Below are 22,563 nucleotides of genomic sequence, written 5' to 3' on the forward strand. Positions count from 1 at the left end.
GCATCTAAAATAAAAGTATGAGAAAGGGCTCTCTGTGTATTTAAATGTTGATGAACTCTCAAGTAAAGTACCAAAACAAAGGGGAAAAAAATTGTCCCCAGTAGCGTGAGAACAACGAGGGATCCTCTGCTTTTGCCCTGATTTTTTTTTTTTCCCTTCAAAGAGCTGTAGATTTTCATTCTCTCTCTCCTTGTCCACACTCCTAGAGGCAAGTGCCCAGGAACATGCACAAATGTTCAACCCTAGAGAGAGGGAAAAAATGCTGAAATAATCCCTATCTACACCCCACCTCCCATTGACTCCTTTCCCTCTCCATGCAGTCATGCCAGTGCCAAGACATGTCAGCACTTGCAGGGATTTTATCTGATGCCTTTTTACATCCCCTCTGTTTACTTGAAGGACTTGAGCAAATGACAATTTTATAACAGGCTGATCAAGGATGAGTAGAAACCTCCTGTTATTCCCATCTCAGTTTTCTGAATGGCAGTATCTGTTTCTATCCATCATACTTTGGAAAGGGGACAGCAACTCTCTCAGACCCTTTTTCTTTCCCCTTACTTTCTTCTACAACTAAAAAGAGGATGTAATCCATAGGAAGTGTGTAGTGACATCATATTGGAGCCATCCAGTTTGTGCCTGTGAGTCCACTACTGTAGAGGTGATGGCACATCACATTCACTGGGAATTCAAGGAGTATCACTGGGATGTCACATTTATCCCACCCAGGCATGTGGGAAATCAGTTGTACAAACCTGAGGCAAACAGTGCAGGAATAATGTGTCTGGTACAAAACACATCTATAACTACAAGAATTATAATGCAAATAAAAACAGTGACTGAATGAACTTTTACAAGTGTCAGGAAGTGAACAACTAGAGGACTGGCTCTATGTCATGTTGTGACACAGTTACATTTTCTTTCGCTGTGTCAAGGGGATTTTTATCATTGCCTTTTACAGAAGTGTATGTTCTAACAGTATCCATATGCTCTTCTCTTTAGCCCTATTTGATTTTTCTCTGTATGGTCTCTAGTATAGTGATACATTAGATAATGTACTGAAATGAAAAATCCCTTACAAGTTGCTGAGTAGAACATGTCCTTTTAATCACCAGTTAGATGGCCTGTGCAGTGGGCACAGCCAGAATATCCTGACTCTTTCTCTATGAGAAAGCTCCTGTGCCTTTAACTGCATCTGACAGTTCCTTAGCTGCCTTGTCCCTCACAAGAGGTTCATTTTCTTCCCCTGGGACATCACTCAGAGTAATTGTCCCCAGTAATAATCAATAAATCTAAATTATCTTGAATAAAGCCAGATTTATTTAACACAGTGTAACAAATAGAAAACCAGAAAGAAAATCCATGTAAATACAATTTAAAGAGAACAGACTTGTCTGAGACTATAGACTATGTAGTAAGCACTCCAGCTGGCCAAGATACTTTACGTGTAGGGACTAGCTCATTAACCCTTTATATTTAGGAAAGTAGATTTCTGACCTGAGAAGACTGCAGAGTCCATAAGTCCTTCTTTCCTAAAAGATCTTCTCTTAATTACTTAGCTCTCTGCTTTATTATCCTGCCCAGTAAATATGAAATACTAAAGATGAATGCAATTATCTAACTGAAAAGTCTTTTGGGGTAATGCCACTCTGGAAGTTCTCATGAAAATGCCTTAAAGTTTTTTTTTCATTTTCTTCCCTCAGATGAGAAGCCATCAGAATATTCTCTGAAATCATCTTTTGGCCTTTCAGCCTTTGGACTTCAATGACACATGATCAAATTAATGCAAAACAATTTTTTTTTTACACCAGATTTCCTTCCCATAGCTTAGAAAACAGAATGCCACCCTTGTTTTTCTGTCACCTATTTTTTTATTTCCCTGTTCCTAGAAGTCAAGTTCTCAGAGGCAGTGATTTCAAACTGCCATTTTCCTGGGATGGATGGCACCCAGTGCTGCTTCTCTCTTTCTGTGGGGACAAAAGTTTCTCCTGCAACAACACTGCTGAGGCTCTCTTTCTCCAGCTGATTAAAAGTTTACACCTGCAACTTATCTATACTGTTTGGTCTTTGCTTCCATCACCAGAAACACATTCATAGTGGTGCAGGTGGGATTGCTCTACCCCGGACCCCTCTTTCAGTTGCTCTTTCCCTTGAATATCCCTTTATTTAGCTTTATTTCATTCTTCTCTATTAAGTGCAGTGAGAAGCCTTCTGAAGCATTCAGAAACTTAAAAGGTATTTCAGTGTGAGGTTTTGGGGCATTTGTATTTCTTTCATTCTTTTATTAATTGGATATTTAGAGGCTAATTTTCAAAGGTTTCCATGTAAAACAATAGTGCTGTGATGCCATCCTCCAAGTAACCTCTGTTTGAGTCCCAGAGATCAGTTGCTATGTAGAGGGCTTTGAAATTTTGACTGCTGCTTAGTTAGTAAGGAGACTTCCAACTTCAGTGGTTTAAATGTGATTATATTTGTTATTTTTTATTTGTTATTTCTATGATTTCTTACTGTAGTGTTCAAGCTAGTAATTTCAGGAATTTTGGGAGAGTGATGATATTTTACATGCTTGTGCCTCCCAGCTGAGATCCCACATGGATTCTGCACTAAGGTATCAGTGCACACTGCAGCTTTTCCCTTTCCTCTGAAAACTTTTAGGACCTTAATAACTTTTAGAATCATGCCTCTGCCAAATACAGTTAAAATTAGCCAACTGTTTCAGAAGTTAAGTGTGCTTATGCACATGCCTGGAGCATGAGTGTGTAAACCTTATTCCCTCAGAGAACTGGGCTAAAAGGGAACTGAACACTCTAATTGAAATTGATAAAAGTATTCAACATTTTTTAACAGGGCAAATAAAGACTGTTCTTATCATGTTCTTGCTTTTTTGCAAAAAAATGTAGTGACCCACATCCTCATATTTTTGTATGTCACTGGATGCAAGATTGTGATAAGTGAAAAAAGTATGCAGTGATGAAGTATACCCCAAAATAGCTGCAAATGCAGCTAATTCCCCTTCTGAAAACCTTGTTTGACCAGATTATTGTGCAGTTCTCAATGTGTGTATTTAGAATTTGTGGGCAGCTTTTAGCATGCACACAATTCTCTACAGACACATTCCTTCTCACGCCTGACCTCCATTTTACATTATTTTAAGCTGTTTTCCTCTTAACGTGAAGCTATTCCCAGTGCATTTCAACAACATATTTAGCATGCCATTAATTTTCTTTCCCTTCAAATCTCATTCCATCTGATAGCCTGGCAGCTCTGACTATAACTAGTTTACTTCTCATTACCAGTCCTTTAAAAGAGAGGAAGGAGACATCTTCAGGGTTTCATTACCTTTCTTCTTTTCCATTGTGAATTTCCTATTTTGTCAAAAAAAACCCAAACAAACCCAAAACACAGAGATTGTTGTTCACAGTATGCATCCCACTGACAAATAACAAAACCATCAGGCTCAAATTGAATCAAATGCTGTCATTGTGCTGCAGATAATTGAGAATATTTTCAGAGTCCTCCTCTGTGGAGTTACTTAGTTTTTCTGTTGAGTCATCCTGTGTGCAGGGTTTTTTCTGTAGGGGCTATGGGAGCAGTTGGCTGTAACAATGATGCTAAAGCCAGGACACAAAGATATGCAGAACATGGCCAATTATCTAAAAAAAAAAGTGAACTTCTCTCATTATATACCTAAGTCCTGTAGATGCAGCAGAAAGACACGTGAGGGTATGGCTCAAAGACCATTAGCTTCCCAACGATGGGGTTTCAGCAAGTGCCTCACTTCCAAGACCTCATGATTCTGTACCATGAATGTGCAAAGCTTTGCTGGGCAGGACTGGGCTTAAAACTAGGCCTTGGATTTTTGCGATTTGTAATATTTCCACATTTTCTTTTCAGTCTGTGCACCTCTTATACTTAAACCTTGCACATTCAGTTCCCCAATGACCTACAACTGCTCTGGTTCTGAAGCATCAAGCACATCAATGTTACTAGAATTCTAACGTAGCCTTTGCTGCTTTTCTTAGGTTTTACCATGTTGTAGCAAGGAAGGTCTGGTCCTGTCTCTACCCCCATATTCTGGTGTTAGTATCAGCACAGACTATAACAATCAGTTTTGTTTCTAGTTTTTCTTCCTCCAGAAGAGGTATAGTTTGGCTTGTTGGCTACCTTCCCATCTTTTAATAGAGTGCCTCTTGGAAGTGGAGTCAGAAATGAAGTCTCATCATACTAGGCACAGCTGAGATCTGTTCAGCTATGTATCTTCCACAAGAGATGTTGATTCATTGAAATCAATCTTGTCTGACTGAAAGCATGAGTTTCAGCTTAAAATTTTCATTTTTAGGTACTTCACAAGGATTTGCTTTAATTGCCAAAACCTCCCTTCTGTCTTTTTAAATAAAAGATTCTGACTTTTGTTCCAAAGTGATTCTTTGCACTTTCAAAATTGCCTTTCGTTTTTAGCAGAACATTTTACTGTTTCATTGGCCAGATCCTGCATTAGGAGAGACTTCCGTTTGTAAAAGTACTTGAAGAGAGTTGTTTTTATATTGTCGTCTTAATTTTGAATAGGAAAATATTTCAAAGCTCAAAAGCTGGTGGCATGGAAACCATTTTCGTTCCACTTCACTTTTTTGAACAACTGCCTTTGCTGAAATACTACTCCATTTCTTTTTCTTTTTTCCTTGTACCTGTCAATAATACTTTACATTATTAGGAAATGGATAAAGCTGGAATAAATCATTTAACATAGCATTTTTCAAATTCATACCAATCTGATCTTGAGTGTGTGGCATACAGAAGGTGATTACCATTTTCATCAAGTAAAAGAAGCAGATGTACTATACAAAATACTCAGTAACTGATATACCCTTGGAAATGCAGCTTGCTGGCTCCCTGGACTTGGCACAACCCACATTATTAAAAACCTTAAACGTGCAGATGCAGATGCTGCTCAATGTGGCTGGTGTATGACTGGACTGTGAGTTGCTAAAGGATTTAAAGATTGCTCAGGAGTGATAACTGCCTTTTCCCTGAAACACACAGTGCAGCCTCTGATGTTGGACATCATCATCTCAAGCAAGCCACTTTCTGCCCCTCACACCTTTAAACTTGTAAATAAGTTTTTCTAATAAAGCTCCTGGCTAGATCCCCACCGTGGAACTGCAGCTCTTTAAGCCCCGTAGTCAGCAACATTAAGCAACTAAGAAAAAGCTGTGCAGGTGCTGAAATGCTTTGCTGACGGGGAAATGCAGGCTTAAACGGTTTACAACCTGCGGAGACCTAAACTGGAACCTGAACATGAAAACCACTATAATATCCACTCTCCCAGTTGATTTCCCCACTTTTCAGCCTTTGTGAAGGAAGACTGCAAAATCTCCCAAACATGCAGGCTCTGCCCTGAAAGCTGATCATACCCCAGCCAGTGCTGACAAGTATCACCAGGAACAGGGAGCAGCACAGGGTGTCTCCGTGGGAATTTAGTCACTGTCGAGGGAGCTAGGCTGTCACTGTCTACTTCACTTGAGGTCAAGTTTAATTGCTAAAGTAAGGGTATGGGAAGGAGGATTTTAGACAATTTCTCTGCTGGAGCTATCAGAAAAACAGATACAGATTCAGCTTGTTTCCAAAAGCCTTAGAAACACGTGGCCTGTAGGGCAGATATGCCCACTTTAAAACGGTTTGGCCATGGCAGTCCATTCCTGCTTGATTTATAGGAATGTGCAACAGGTAGTTGTGTGACAAACCAAAATGTATTCCTTCCAAGCTCTTTCTCCAGCTCATATGTTGTGCTAATGGTATTAATACGGATTAATGTAGGCTTGAAAGAATTAGGAAGAAATCCTGTATGTCAGCCCTTCAGCAAAGCCATGACTTACGATTATCATGTTCCTCACCAAAACAAAAACAAAAACAAAACAAAAAAAACCTCAAAAAAAACCACCCTCCTGCAAGCTCAGAGCTGGTGGCAGAAGAGTTCTCAAGCTGAAAGGAGGTAGAGGACCCCAAAGACAAGCAGAGAAGAGAGGAGCAGCTCAGCCCTGCTCCAGGGGCTCACGTCAGAGGAGCTGGCAGGGCTGGCTCAGACCCAGTGCCAGCGCCTGCTCTGGCATGCGATCCAGCTGGCAAGGGGAGCTGCAGAAACACTGCCTTCTTCCTCAGCAGATCTGCTCTTAATTACCTGCCTGTAAATCAGGATTTCATAAGTCTGTGGAGCTGGATGGCATGTAAGATACAAAACCTTCAAGCTGAATTTCTCCTCTCTCTGTATGCATGTTTCAGCTGCTCTTACAATCACCTTTCCTCACAAATTCTGCATTTTGCTTCACAATTCAGAACTGAAATAGTCTTGAGACAATAAGTTGTGTTCAAGTACGATTTGTACTGCAAACGAGTTTTTCAAAGGTAGCAGCAGGGCAAAAACACCAGCTCCCAGCTGCAGCATGGGACCAGATGCTGCTCTATGGTCCCCAGTGCTGAGGTAGGAATATAATGGTGTGATAGTCCTTGACAAGACTGAGCTCCACACAGTAAAAGTCCTTGGCAAAATTAGTATAGATTAGACAAGTCAGAGGTGCTGATTCCAGCTGAAAACTCAAGCACTGACTGCTTTGGATACTTTATATTCCCTTTGATTTTTTTCAGGGTTGTAGGATGGTGCACTTTATTTAGGAGAAGCTGAATGCGAAAGCCCCATTTTGGTGCCTTTAGAATGTGCTCAGATCAGAAAACTGCTTTCTTCTCCATTTCCTTCTGAACCATCTCAAAAGTAACATAATCAACTTTTCATTCCAGTGTTTATCCAACTTTAGACCACTGTATCCCTCCAGCAGCAGCCCCTCGGGTTCTGTAAGATAAGAACAACTGCCTGTCTATTAAAAAAATAAGTGAGCCTCTTCTGTCACTGTCTTCATTTCTAATTTACATCCACTGAAACCTCCAGATATATTCCTACTTGTTGGCTCCTAAGAGGGAAGCTTTTCATACCTTCATTTTTAAGAGGAATGAACCAGTCTATCAAACACAGGAGAGGTTGGTGTAGGGATGAGCAAGGTCTAAAGCCACACCTTTGGGTTCTAATTTCAGTTTGGTGGTGTTAAAAAAGATCATCCTCTGTGAAACAAGGTCAATGCACCAGTAGCAGCCTGGCTGCAGAGCATTCCCATATGCCCAGCTATTAATCATCTCATTTCTCAAATTGTACCAACCAGCTTAGCTGTGGAAATATCGTTAAGAAGTAGCTAAGTGTTAAATTGCCAGGAATTTCGAAAATAAGGAGGGAAAGGGGAGAAGAACAAAAAGAGTAACCTTTTTTTAAAAAAAATATTAAAAAAAGTCTTTTTTTTTTTGTACTTCAGCCAGATCAAATTAGGGCAACTGTTCACTTGTAAATACTATGGAGATTAATGAGGTCCAGAGGCAGAATCCTGAGAAAATAGATGTTAAAAAAGTGATGCTTCCAAAAATACAGCCACCACGATACCACAGGGATGGATCAGTTTGAGCATTTCGTCTCATAGCCTGACTGGGCAGGCTGCCTTGTGTTCTTAGCTTATTAAAAACCTGCAACCTTTTTTTCACCCTCCTAGGCCAACCCCTGTCCAAACAGAGCTAATGCTCACAGACTTGCCTGTCTCTACCCAAAGCGTCGTGGGCCTTAACTCTGCCAAATGTTTAAGAATACGCTTTAAGTCATCTAAGTGTTTTAGGCTGTCACATTTGCATTTCTTTGGTGAGCTCACTTTGAATTAACTTGTGTAGCCCTGAAAAAGTGTTTCCTCAGTTTTAGGAGAGAGAGAGGGAGCACTGGGAGGCTGTGGTGATTACACTGAGGACTCAGATGCAGATCTGGGCTTCCTGAGTTGGAGCCCTTAACTGAGTTATGCTATGAACTCAGCAGACTATACAGGGACCCTTTAGCTCATCCTACTCCTAACACTTAGATGTTCTCAATTGATTGGCATGCCTGAAACTCCAAAAGGTGAAGTCCTTCTCATCTTCTTCTCCAAGGTCAAAAGGAAATTTCCATTTGATTATAGCTCGCAAATGCCAAGATTGCACCCTCAAACTTTATTTCTGCCAGTGCTGGGAAGTGTAGAGACTGTTCAGCTTCACATCACATCTCAGCTGTCCAAAGCATCGCTCAAGGATAAAAAGCTGTCTTGCAAATTACTTGTGCCACACTCTTGCTCACAAAGTGCTTTCACTGCAGCAGAGGTGATGTGCAAAAGAAAACAGCAGTGATACACCTGCTAATCATCAACGAGGAAGGAGTGAGGGGTCTTTAACCTGCACACACAAAAGAGCCTTGATGTGAAACGTTAGGAGGCAATTGCTGCCCACTTGAAGTTGCCAACGACTTAAGAGGCTGTTATGTGAAGCCATTGTATAAGAATTTCTGCAAAAGAGTTATCCAGGGTGTGGGTTACACTCTCTTGCATACCCGTGGGTCGATACAGCTACTTATTCTCAAAGGTGTGTGTGCAAAAGGAATGGAGAGAGGCTTAGAAAATAATTTTATTTTTATGCCTTTTACGGTTTGGGCATTGTTTTAAATTGTTCTTATTTTGATAGCGAATCCAAGACAGGCTTTTATTAGAGCAGGAAACACTTTTTTGAAGCATTGCTTTAAACCATTAGATATGGTCTGAACCTTGCTCTGTTAACAAAGTGTAGAGAGGAAAACTCATGAGGCAGCTACTGAAAAAGTTCAATACTCAACGAATTGGACAGTTAAATTTAAAGCAGCTTAAATGACTCTTGTGTTTTACCTGCTGCTGCTGCCACACACAGATCTTGTCACTTTAAATCTTCATTTGGCAATTCTCTGCTCCGTAACTGTAGGGTATATACTTGGATCCACAGAAGTATAATATTCTGACAGCTGTTTCCTTTGCTAGCAGTTTATTTAAGCACATTATTTGGTGCAATTTAGACCTCATTCAGAATAGCTTCAAAAACTTAAAAAGACTCATTTCTCATCTCTCTTGTCTGTCTGTCTGATAGCACTCCAGCCTTCCAGTTCACAGTATCATTTCAGCCATAGTTAATCAAACTCAAAGAAGAAAGACATATGCTTTCAGGCTAGATTTAACCTTTATGTGGGTGCCAGAAAATCTTTGGACATAGAAAGATATAAGAAGAAAATGCTTTGGTTGAGAACTGCAGAACTGTATCACTTTCATTTGTAAGGGCTTCTCCAGAACGTAGATTATATGGAGCAAATTAATGGATTTGAATGAAATATAATTTTGTTTAAAATTCTATGGGTTTTGATTTTTTCCCCTTAATACACCAGCCCCTGGGTCTCAGATACATGCTTTCAGACTTGCAGATATCCTCAGGTAACTGACTGCTGTTGAAAATAACGGGAATTAAATTCTTCAGTACAGCCAGTAAGTTTGGGTTTTTTCTGAGTGAAATGATTCAACAGGAGCACATAGAAGAAGACAGGTTATTTACAAGCTGTTGCAGAGGTTTGTGTGTAAGGGGAGGTGGCAGAAGTGTCCCCTGCCCTGTTATCTTTTCTATTCAAGTACTGGGAGGCATCAGAGTGCCTAATACAGGCTCCTGAGATGATACAGCATCCCAAAATGGGGAAATCAAAGCCAGCTTTAGGTAGATGTCATAGATACATGTACCATTGGATGGCACATGAGAAACAAACTCAATCTGGACTCATGACCAAGTTTCCAGAGGCCTGAATATGCATCATGTCTCAGTTGCTGTTAGAGCTTCTTTGCTGTGTTGGGAGCCGACAGCAGCTTTTGCAGGCAGCAGCAGACAAAGAATCATGGCAATGAAATCATTTTGCAAACTGGGCTGAAGGAACATCTTGCCACATTTCCAGCCTTCCCGTGCACCCCAGAGCACTACACGAGACAGAGAAGTCCAGGACTGTGCCTTGAAATCCGAGTTTCCAACCTGGTTCCTGCACCCTGACAAATAGCAGCAGCCGTAGGGCTTGCCCACATCCTTGGGCACTCACTGCCCCAGCTGGCAGCACTGCCTGTGCCAGCCCTCCTGCCCCAACCTGCGTGTGCTGTAGGAGGGGCTGACAGTATTCTTACTAATGTGGCTCAGCAGCCAGAGATATCAATCTCCCAGAAGTAATTAAATTAACTAGATTTACGCAGGCATTCACCACATACTTTGGATTTTCCAGAGGGCTGCCAAGACATGGAGCTGAGCCGTAAGGCCAGAGGGATGGGAAAGGGGACAGGAGGATGGAGGTGGCTGTCCTAAGCAGAGTACAGACATGTCTCTGCCCGCTGCCTCGGGAGCTGTGCCTGCCTCTTCCCAGCAGCTGGCAAAGGGCTGTGGTGTTTTGGGATGGGCCCTGCCACACTGCAAATCTCTAGACAATCTTTGACTGGAAAACAGGTCTTTCCAGGTTAAGGCTGCTCCTACCCTCCCTGTGCTATCAGGCTGCATCTGATGTGGGAAGTCTTCCGGAGTTATAAACTAATTTGTAGCGGGCAGCAGAGTGTTTGGTGGTTAGAGAAGGAAGGGAGGGAAGGATCCCTGTATCCACCAGCGGATCCAGATGTTTCAGCCGGCCGTCACAGCTCATTCCGGCAGATTAAACCAGCTGATCCGCTGCTGATATCTGAATTAGCTCATTTTAAAGCCAGTTTAAGTAGATCTAATCTACAGTTCAGTCACAATACACTGTGTGCACTCAGTCATTTATTCAGTGTTACATCTTTCTCTTTGTAGTCATTTAACCAGACCAGCTTGCCATGAGGAGACTAATTGCCTGGATGAGGTGTGTGAGATTTAGCCAATGCTTCAAGTATCTGGGCAAGTCATTTTAAAAGTCTGATGACTCAGTTTATCCATCTATGTAATGGGGCATTCCCTTTGTCTCCGTGCTGTTGAAAGCCATAATGAGATCTAGAAGAGATGCTGGGCTGCAGGTATTCAGCGTCTCTCAGGGCTTGGTCATTAGGTCTTGACGAAGCGAACCTTGCCCATGAAAGGAGAGGCAGAGACTTTCAAGAGTCCAGCGGGACTGCTCAGATGAGGAAGTGCTTTCAGCTGGAGAATTTGCTTTCTGAAGCCCTTTGATGCTCTCTGGAGAGAGGCAGCTATAACATGAAAATTCTTGCCCTTGCCTATTTTAATGAAATATAACCAAGTTTGTTTTAACAGGGTTTATTTCAAAATGTCCCTTTGTGTCTGGAGAAAACAAAGTGACTTGGTCAGCTTTACTTGTGAGGTAGCAAAAGTATTAAGTTTGAAGTGGAGCTGCAAAGGAGCAGTCTTTTAATTTATTGGCATTTGGTACCATCCAATAAATGTTTCACCGGAGTACCAACAACCCATGTTTGTCCCAGAGCTAATTTTTTGTGCCAGTTTCTCCAACCTTGGAGAAAAGAGAGAAAAGAGACACTGAAGAATAAAGTTCTTGAGAATGAAGTCCAAAAAACACTTTACGTGTCTCTGCTGTCACAACTGTACAAATGCAAAGCAAGTGGGCAGTGGATGCTTGCCCTGCAGGTGTGAGCATGGGCAGGTCTAACTCTCTGTGCATATGTTTCTTCAGCCTGTTTCTAATTTGCCTGCTTGTATCACAATCACTTTCTTGCTCATTATAGACAGCTTTCCTTAATATCTGACCCAGTTATCTCTGGCTTTGTTTGGAAATGCTTGTCCTACTGCAGCACTAAGTTTTACCTTGGTGTTGGAAGATCAGATGGTTTCAAAAGGCTTAAGGCTACTGTCAAAACAAGTGGGCACCAGCTTGGTCCCTTAGCCAGAATTTTTGGGATCACTGGACACCTTTGCTTTTAGTGCCCTTATGGGATAATATTTCTAAGCATATAACTACCAAGTATGAGACAAGGATGGTTTTCACAGGGGAAAAAAGAGGTAATTCTATACCAGCATTACTACTGAACAACTCAGCTCAATAAAGGACGAGGAATATCCATTTTTCTGGCATCTTTGGCTATTTACTCTGTTCCCCACCTGGCAGTAGATGCATTCAGTTTGCATGTTCAGTTCATGTCACTTTGTCATAACACTTTGTCCTTTGCTGTCTACTAAATTTTATGCAATGACAGTCATCTAGGGCTAAAGTTTCACAGTCCTGAGGGCCAATTCCAACCTCACATGAGATGCTACCCCGTCTTTCCTTAATATTTTAATTCAGTTCCATGTCTTGCACCATTCTACACGTGTTGGCTTGCAAAATCTTAGGTTTTACACTAGAAAGGGGAAGAAAACAAGTAGCATCTCACAGAGTTCACACTCATCTACTAACTGTGATGAAAAAATTCATGATTTCAGCATCCAAAAGAGTATGATGTAGCCTGGCCCCACCTGTTGGATTATCTCTTCCTCTATTGCATGTCCATCTATTGTGAAAGCAGGAAACAATGTGTGTCCAGCTTTCTTTCCCTGTTAGCCTCTGATCATTTCTTTTGATCTTCCAGTCTCTTTGATTCAGGAATACCAGCAGGTTAGCAAGCTGTGACTTAATGACAAATGAGCCCCCTTTCTCCCCTAAGCTGTCTCTATAGCCCCTGTGCTTCTGCTGCTGCTAGAACACAGTTCAGGATCTGTTGTAAATTGTTTATTTTCTATTACTCTATCAGGCACCATTTTGTATGGTCAGGATTTATCTGCTGCCCAGGCAGAGCACTGGAGAGGAAAACAAATACTCAGCTTCTGAATAGAAAGGTGACTGGGAGAGAGATTGTACGAGTTCACTGAGTGTTACAGTTACAAAACATCTGTTCTGGTTTGCAGTGTTGTGCAGATAACCAGAAAGAAATCACTCTCCCAGAATAATGCTAGAGAATATACAAGATATTTCTATATCTCTCAGACTCAGGATGTTGTACCTCAACCACTGATATATCACTGGGGATTTCCCTTTCTGACCATAATATCAAAGTTAAAACTAGATCAGAAAAATGTCATTTTTAAAATGAGATCTATTTTGTGGGTTGAGAGAAAGCCATTGAAAAATCCCAGATCATTCTGCCAAGCTTATGAATTACAACTAGCAGACATGCTGGCTCAAGAAAATCCTGATTTGCCAAATGCTCACCATTATCTTCTTTGGGATGTTTCGTGGAGACACCACTGAATTTCTTGGACAGGCTAGTGTCTCTCCTGAGAGATGTCTTTACTCAAGAGACAGCAGGAAAAATATGTTTCCTGTGTCTTCCCTGTCATAACTACTTTTTTTTTTTTCCAGGCAGACTCATGGAAGGACACTTTGCTATGACTGTTTTCTTGTTTAAGGCAGGAGTAAGCACCATTGAGTACTAAGGTCTTTCTTCTTCTCCAAGATGCTGGCTTGAAGCATGCATAAGTCTTCCTCTGAGGGACTATTTTCCTCTTTATCCTGAATGTAGAGTCTCTGCTTCTCTCAGGCTGTCTGTTGACTGTGCCCTGGTGCTGGAGGAGACTTGGTTCCTGTTTCAGAAGGACCACAATTAGACCTCTGTCCTGTCTTCTGTAATATGTGACTACTACAAGCATCAGACTTTGTTCACTCATGTTAGATTGAAAAGGATGGTTATGGCAAAGAGCAGCTTTAAGCAGTACCTATTTTTAAAGTTGTACCTGAGTCTGTTTCAAGATCACATCCTTCTGTAAGTGACTGAACAGGCTCCTGGTTACTGTGCCTCTCTTTTTTCCTAATCTGGGCTTCTTTTGCCCAGGTTTTCTGCTCTGGGATATGTTGATGGACATAGTTACATGGCTTACACAGCCCCTCTGTTCTGCTGCATTATGTTCTCCTGCAGGGACTGCTGATGCAAGCAATTTCAGAGTGGGACCCTCTACAAGAAGAAATCTGGCACTTAAAAAATCCCCTGTTAATGACATTCAAAATGTGATCTGTTAATCAAAAGCATATTACGAAAAATATTCTCAGTGCTTCTTGTGTTAGCACCACTAAAGAATAAACTTTCATGGCAAACTGTAAGTCGAGTAAATTTTCAGTAAAAATAAAAGAAAATCTATAACTTTTAAGTAATTTAATTGAAAGGATACATTTACAACTTGCTAAGTATATTTTGGGAATGTTGTTAAACTAATGAATTCTGAGGAATTACACCATTTAGATTCAATGTGATAATAAGCACAGAGACATCCCTTGTTGATCTCAATTTCTTCCCACTGGGAGCATTATTAAGCCTGGTAGTGAGTCTTAGAAAGTTTTTGCTAGGAATGGGCTGTTAAGACCAAAGGAATTCTATGCCATTAGAGGTGGAAACAAGAAAAATATTGGTGATAAGCAAGAACATTTTGAGCAAGTTGGGAAATCTTGAAAAGACAAAATCCTTTTGAAGGGCAAATCAGAGGAAATCTTAGTATTAAAATACTCTTTGTTTAGTGTTTTGTTCAGATAGTCTAATAAATAGAGAAATCATGTAAGTTTAGTGATCAATCATAAGGTTCAGTGGAGAGCTCTTAAGCAGAGTCCTGCTGTGATCATGTCAGGATGTCACAACCAACTGTGCATGATTTCTTTTCACCTTTTCCTTACCAGAGAAATAGTCAAGAAAAGACAAACCATAAAAACAAAAAAAAAGTCAAGATATGTTCATGTAAAATCTGTGAGGAAGAAAGAAAAAATGAAGATACTTTCCTCCATAAGAAAAGCCCATAATGAATAATTCAACTTGCTATACTAGTTACTGCGGGTTCTGCCCTAGTTAGCCAGGCTGCAGAATGCTGAGTTAATGAAGGCAACTGCTCTAACAGAAGAAGAGTATGATTTCAGTAGACTTACAAATATATCTGTCTGTATTTAAACTTAATTAAGTGCAAATAATAAAAATTGAAAAAGCACATCCTTATTGTGCAGTACGTGAGTGCTCCCATTAATTCAACTGTTGTTTCCTATGTTTAGAGTTAAGCAAATGCTTTTAACGATTTGCTAAATCCAGTCTTTGCTTCTTGGACTGGAAGTTACCTTTGCATACATGCTGCCCAAACAGTCAAGAAATGATAAAGGAAAAATCCCTGAAATTAGTAAGAGCTTGACCTGAGTGTCTGTATACTACTCATAATAATAACTCTTTCATCATCAAAGACCTTCTCACTGAAGCCTGGGAGGGTGTAATTTTCTCAGGGGCCATTGTGCATGTTATCCTCAACGCTGTCTCATCAAATAATCAAGTACTATGCTGCTGCTGGGCTGTGTCAAGTTACACAAAGAAAATTTTGCTTTTTGTGTGTTCATAAAATGAGAGTTCAGGGAGGCCTTTTGGAATAGGGAGAATTGGAGAGGAAAAAAAATAAAAAGAGAAAAAAAAAAAAAAAAGGAAGGAAGAGATATTTTCCATCTCCAAATCTACAGCTGAAGAAGAAAAAATCCTCTTCCTTTCTCCTTAAATAACTATGATCACAAGCAGAAGGACAGTGTTGTGGAAAGAGCAGAAAAGAGAACTTAAATGCACAGCTCCAAAGCAGACCAAGGGTAATTACAAGTCAGACATGACATAGGTAAAATGGCTTCTGCTTTTAAGGAAAACAAGACCAAGGAATGCAGAATGTTTTTTTCTTTCATCCACCTAATGTCATTGTAACTCCAAGGAGGGAGCGGCACAGAGGCATCACAGTTTGGCACTGGGACATCAGTTGAGCAAATTGCTTGTGTCCCATTAGCGTGACATGTTAAATGCTCAATATGAGCTTCAATGAACTTCAGGATTTTTACTATTTTAAGTGGTGTTTGTTTAGAGATGGATATTTTTAATACTGTTAGTTACAACTAGAAAGAGTTTTGCACTAGTAAAATGTGATCATAGCTGTATGCATGCCAATCTGGTCCTTTCTACTGTCACTCTCATTTTATTCTGTTCTCACTTTAATATAAACAATATTTAATTTGTTGCTTTTACTGTCAGACATTAAGCTCTGGGTTTGGGGAACCTGTATGTCATATCTACAATTATTTGCATGTTGTAAGCATTCAGGTGGAATTCACAAAGTGTTCAGCTCTTGACCAGTTCTACTCTGCTGGAATCAAGGGCAGTTTTATCACTGCTAGGGTGGAAGTTGGGTAGGTCTTGGTGATTTCTTCCACCACTGCAAATAACTCAGCAATTCACTTAACAAGGGCCAAGTATGTTTTGCTTTCATCCTTGATAAGTTAATGGGACTTTTGTTGTTTACTGAATCTGATATTAAAAGTTTACACTCACAATAATCTCAGATTTAGCTGTTGTTCTCTATGCATAAGAAGAGTCTCTTCACTGTAAAATCTGTAACTTTGGTGTGTGTCAGATCTTAATCTGCTGAGAAGCACAGTTTGCTGCAGTCTGTGGCTGGAGAACCTGTCTCTTCAGGTCAAATCAGAGGTCACTTTTCCAACAGTTAGTTGAAAAATCACTACAGCTGGGCAAATATTGCAAAAAGCATTTATCTAAGAGAGGCCATGTGTTTGCTTCAGTGACACTTGCTTTCTGCAAACATTGGTGTAAGCAACCTTTTGCCTGCACAGTAAAACAAAGTATTGCAAAGATCATACACTACTGATGTTCACTTGGGTATTTTGAAAGGTCCTTCAAAGGTCTGGACTGTGAAGCTTACATAGGGAGTAAGAATAAAAATACTTTATTATCCTGAAACTTCCTTTACCATTAGAAATGGAAAAGAAAACCTTCAATTATTGCAGGAGTTGTGATAAAAATATGAGAGCTGATAATTAGACCTAATATATTTATGCTTTTTGATCTTTGTAAAATGGAGATAATACTTCCTTAATGCAACAGGGCTGAATACATGGATGAAATATTTTAAAATTCTGAGGTTCTCAGCTATTGATATAGTGAAGTCTATGGAAGAGGTAGACAGATTAAAATGCTAATCAGCTAACAAACGCATCACTTAACGGATAAGTTTTTCCTAAAACAAAAGAGAGAAACGTTGAAAGAAATTGGGTTTGCCGCTAATAGATTGCAGTGCTAGTGTCCAGAATAGCAGATGAGCCCACTCACTGTACAACACTCACACAGCTTCATCCTACCCACAGAAACCTGTAGCCCCCTCTACCTGTGGGGCATTTTATCACCTCACATCCTATTCTTAATCACCGTTTCACAGAAAAGTAAAAAATCCATTTGTCCTTTCCTTACCTCTTTACATTTTGAGCCATTATTGCATTTGCTATAATTTGCATTGTGCAGGAATATGCAAGCACCTTCCTGTTTTTAATTCTGTCTCCACACATGTGGTTTCCCTTTTCTCTTACAGTTTTGTGTCCTCTGACAACGTGCACACTTCACTTCCCATCCCCCTCTCTGGTGGGTCACTGATGCATGAACAAGCCCCCACCTCTGCTCCCTGCCGTACTCCACTTCTCACCTCTCACCGTTACCCCATCTGTATCCATTTATCACCACTTTCCAACTTGTCTAACCTCACTTACCGAGTCATTCTTTTCTGTAGCCAATTGAGAATTTCACTATCAATGCCAGACTTATTAACCCTAAGTCTTTTATGCAGTATTGTATGACAAATAAAAAAAATTTTAAAAAGTGCCTTGTGGAAGTCCAAGTCAATTATGTCTGCTGCTTCAGCCCTGTCAGCTCTCATCGTCACCTCCGCTCCAAGGAGTTAATCATATTTGCTGAGGATGACCTACTCTTGGTAAATGGATTCTGCTGACTGCCCTTGATTAGCTTGCCATTGGAAGAGCCTGTGTGGCATCTATAATCTTTCCCAATACTAGGGGATACACTATAATATTTCTTTAATTTCGTCCTTCCTCCAGACAACTGCCCCCTTATACCATTATTTCTGTCACCAACAAGAACTTGAGAGTGATTTTTGCCCTAAAAGCCTCTACCAAGATGACAGTCCCCATAATAGGTACGAACACACAGAGCGAGGTGATGGCTGATGAACTGCTTAACTCCAGAGAGAAAGAGTGGAGAGGAATTGCAGGCTCCCGGGGTGAGAGAGCAGACGCTCAGCCGTGTCCCTGCCGCAGGTCAGGTGCAGAGCTGGGAACAGAGCTGGGTTTTCTGATGTCCTTAGGCCTTGCTAGGGCTCTGGTTATTTTTATCTGGAAAAAAGCGCCACAGTCTCTTTGCAATGGTGTCCTCCCTTCCCTGAGCAAAAGGTGCACAGCTACATGGATATCACTCGGGTATTGCTGTTAACAAAGGCTAATCAAGCAGCAGATTGGAAAAGCAGAACTGACACGTGTGATGAATGTATGATGGGGCAGAGGGTGATCGTATGTAATGAAATACGTCAGTTCAAGTCATAATAAAAACAATGAACTGAAGACCTGACAGGGAGGGTGGAATCCATCTCAGCTAGCATGAGCTGTCTGTGCTAGTGCCCACAGGCTGGGCGTCAGGGGAAGGAGACAAGTGTCCCCAGAGGATGACCCACCAACCACCACAGGCATTCAGCTTAAGGTGACTTGTCCTCCAAAGTTGCCTTTCTCTTTTGATAGAGAAGAATCTTTAGTGGCTGATTTTTAGTCTTCTAATGTTAGGATATAGTAGGGAGGCTTTTCTAATTCTGGGATTTGATATTAAATGCTCCTTTGGCTTTCTAAGAACAGCTAAATTCTCTCTTCTCCTCTGTACCCCATAGCAACATGCAGGATATGATGTGATCAGGGCTCCTAAAGACAAGAGGAAAACAGTGTTGCCTATGGATAACAATAATAGTAATGGGGAAGCTGCTACACTGAGCCTTGTATTCTTACTCCCAGTTTACCTGTAGTCCCAGACTGTGGACTGAGGACATGGCCTTGGGGAACATGGAATCCCTGCACCTACTCACCTTCAGCATCCAGCAAACATGACAGCAAACCTGCAGCACAACTTTAGAATTAGCATTTCTCAAGTACAAGTAAATATCTGCACTTTGGAGTGTCATGTTGAAAAGAGCAGAGGTTATTTGCTGTATAAATAGGCACCAACCATGTAGAGGTTATTTTTTTAGACTACAGTCTAAAAGGTGGGTTGTTTTTTTTAATTATTATATACAGTTATTTTTTAGAACTGTGCTCAAACCCAGGTTACAGACCAGTCAGCAGTAACAGCAGTTTGAAAGGTCCTGCACATGAAGGGAAACTGAGCTTAACCCCCCATAAAAATAAAAATCTGTCCAAAACATAATCCCTGCAGAGTAGGTTTGCACATCTCTGTCTTTAATGGGAAGCATTTTTATATCAAAACAGTAATTTTGACCAAAAGGACTGTTAAGTGTCACTTCTCGCTAGTTAGCCATGAAATTGCCCGTAATATGCACAGATATTTCAAGTACCACATAAATGTCACTCCACTAGCACAACTTCTCTTGTATATCTGGATCTGAATCTAATTGTTGCATTATGTGAAAAGCGACATAATAATTAGATTCTCATTGTAAAATGAGGAAAGGTTCACTGTAATTCATGGGATCAGATCCAAATGAGAAGTACTCTGATTTTATTGAAAGTGGCAGAGATCCACCTGTTCCATGTTAACTAAGAACCTGAGATCTCACCACATTTTCAGAGGGTATGTGAAATTTGGGCTTCACAGCTTCTCTGTATCTATTTATACAAATTAGGAATTTTTGTGTGAAAAAAGTTTGTGTTGGTTTTGGTATCTACTCAAATACATCTCTTGTTCCCCAGTCCCAGTAACCAACTTTTTTTTCCTTTTCTCCTTTTTCCCCCTCATTTCTCCATCTGTATGTAGTTAAACACAGAAGCCATATGAAGACTGTGTTCCCTTCCTCGTGTTTTCACAGCAGACTGTTATTGTAAGGGAAGCTTCCATGAAGTGCCAGAGACCATGCACTGCATTAGCATCTGAGCAGGCAGTGTAAAAAATCAGATCTGATTCTGCCTGTGGAAGATAAATGAGTCAGAGTCCCCAGTGCCCAAGATCTGGTCATCTCTTTATGAGTTCTGAAGTACCTATTAGCAGCTTTGATGAGTGCTAGGGGAGAAGAAGTCTACCTTGAACAATGTTAGAAAGCTGAATCAAATCACTAGAAATCTCCCAGAGGGAGAAACAGCCTGAACTGGTTATAGACACTGTATCCTTTTCCTCAATTGCCTATAAGGTTTATATGAACACTCTGGTGGGGGAGTAGGGGGAAAGAAAGCTCTAATTTTTATATTTTTTTCAAAAAATCTCCCAAGAATTCATTCATATCTTTAATAGCTACTTCTCCTGTAATTTCATGTATGTAGTTAGTCCTTTTTTTTGCCAAAGCTTTTATCCTTGCTCTGTGCCTTTTCTTCCACAAAGAGATGCCACCTGCTAAGATGAAGCAGGTGAAAATGAACTTTCCATTGCATGTGTTCCTTGGTTCTGCCAAGGTCAGCTCAAGGTGGCCCTGAGGAAATATTTCAGCAGTATGGATTTCCAAAGCACTACATGATGAAGGAATGTGAATCTTGGGCTGGTGTGTGGGTTGTCAGACACAGAAGGGTAGGACCATGCAGTTAAAACTGAGTTAATGTGATTTAGCAAGTCACCATGTGTCGGTGAAGCCCAGTAACTGCTTTTGGTTATTTATTTATTTTTTTTTAAGTAGGGTTGTTTAAATGCCCTCAAGCTTTCAGCTGTTTGCCTGCATATTCCTAGTTAAAAATAAGCTTGTCTTCATTGATAATGAACCCTAGAACCATTTACATAATTGCACCCCAAATTTCTCTTGGCACTTCAGAACTGGAGTCCAACACTCCTAAAGTGTGTTGGGGATTTGTATCTGTGTTTGGGATCAGAAACGGATAACAAATCTCCAAGATATTTTTACCAGACCTTGGCAGTGGTGGCTGTGGCAGAGAAGTGACAATGCAGAAGCAGGGACAGTCACCCTACACCGTGTCTTAAGCTGCATATGTCCTTGATAGGGCTGGCACTTCTCCACAGTTTGGTACTTAGACAGCTCATCTCTTTACTGTGGCACTTGAGAGGCTGTAGGGAGTAACAAGGTCCTCTGGGCTTGAGCCCAAAAACTTTGTGGCAGAGAGGAAGAACTGCTGCATCTTTTCTGGGGGGAAAAATGGAGCCACGGTGATCCCACAACTGGACCATGGTCACAGCAAAAGCCTGTGGTCCAGTCAGTATTTCACAATCCCAGAAATTAGAGTGGGACCAGAGGAAAGGGATTTCTTCCTTCTACCAGCAGTTGTCTCCATGGATGTCCCCATGCTTAGTTTGACAGAAAGGCCAAAATGAGTGAGCTGGGAGGACCTGAAGTGTTTACAGTTGCTGAAGATACGGAGCACACTGATATCTATGTCCTAACTCTCTGCATCACTTAGCTCCAAATCCAGCTGATTTGCTGGCAGATAATAACCATCCCATCCTGCAGTATTACATCTTGCAGAGCCACTTGGGGCCTTTCTTTAAAACCTTGCTTGGGGAGGAAGGACTGAGACCCCATTGAATGCAGTTCATTTTCTTTTTGATGCATTCAGTGGATGCTTTGAAGCAGATTTTGGTGCCAGACATCTGTGCTGCTTGCATGCACCCAAGAAATGCTTGTTATGCTATGTCAGAGCTCAGAGCAGGATTATTCATGCCTGATGCCGATGGTTGGTAGCAACTCCTGAAGCCTTGAACATTGCATAGCATCAGAGGTTGTCACTGCCAGTGCTTTCTTCACTGCAGGGAGCTATGTAAGTCATGTTCAACCTAATTTAGAAGAAAAATGAGATGGATTTGCAGCAAGAATGACTCTTCTACAGAGTGGTGCTCCAGGCAGCGGTGAGAAGATCTCATCTCAAGCTGTGTGTCCCAGAGTAAGTGATGGCAACGCTGTAAAGCTGATCACTTGCCAGGAGATCAGACCCTGCTTCATGTCCCTCTCAGGACTCTGCATCTGAGGAGATTTTTTGGTTTGGTTTGGTTTTTGCCACATGCATTATAGTCCTTCATCTAAAAGCTATCCCATTAAATCCGTTAGGTATCTCTAGGCTTCTCCATTACTTCATGTCTTCATAACAGGTGCTTGCTTGTGCTCTCTCTCTGGGCTAGTGTGGGACGTGTGACAAATAAGTGCTGACATTGTAATACTGTGAGTCTATTTTGATCTGAAGCAAAATAATCAGACAATATAAAGAGATTTCAGCATCAGAAGATACCAGCTTTGTCCTCTGTAATTTTTCCTAATTGTGTGGAGCAAATGGCCAGTGCTGAGTTGAACTTTAAGCCCAGACTAAGAATTTCAGGAAAATAAAAATATTTTACTTAAAAGCTTGGGATCCTTACAGCTCTGCTTCCACTGTGGGAACAAAAGAACTTCAGAAGCACAAGAGGAAGCCAGAAAAGCTTAGTTAAGACCTAATGATTGCTGAAGGAAACCAGTAAAACTAAAAGAGGAAACAACTCCCAGTATAAATCTACCCACCCACTCTTACCTCATGAGGTTACTTTGTGGGTTGTGGTTTTGAATGTCTGTGATTTGCAAAGACCCTCTCCTGTCCCCACCCCTAAGGGTGACATGATGGCAGAGGATTGCTGTCTTTTGCAGGGACAGGATATGCGTTTTCCCACTAGACATTAGCCAGGGAGGAAAACTGATTGCAGTTTCCCACAACTGGGCCAATGCAAAACAAATAAGGCAAACATTCAAAAA

This window comes from Apus apus, chromosome 15 (genome assembly GCF_020740795.1).
Source record: "Apus apus isolate bApuApu2 chromosome 15, bApuApu2.pri.cur, whole genome shotgun sequence".
NCBI classification, from domain to species: domain Eukaryota; kingdom Metazoa; phylum Chordata; class Aves; order Apodiformes; family Apodidae; genus Apus; species Apus apus.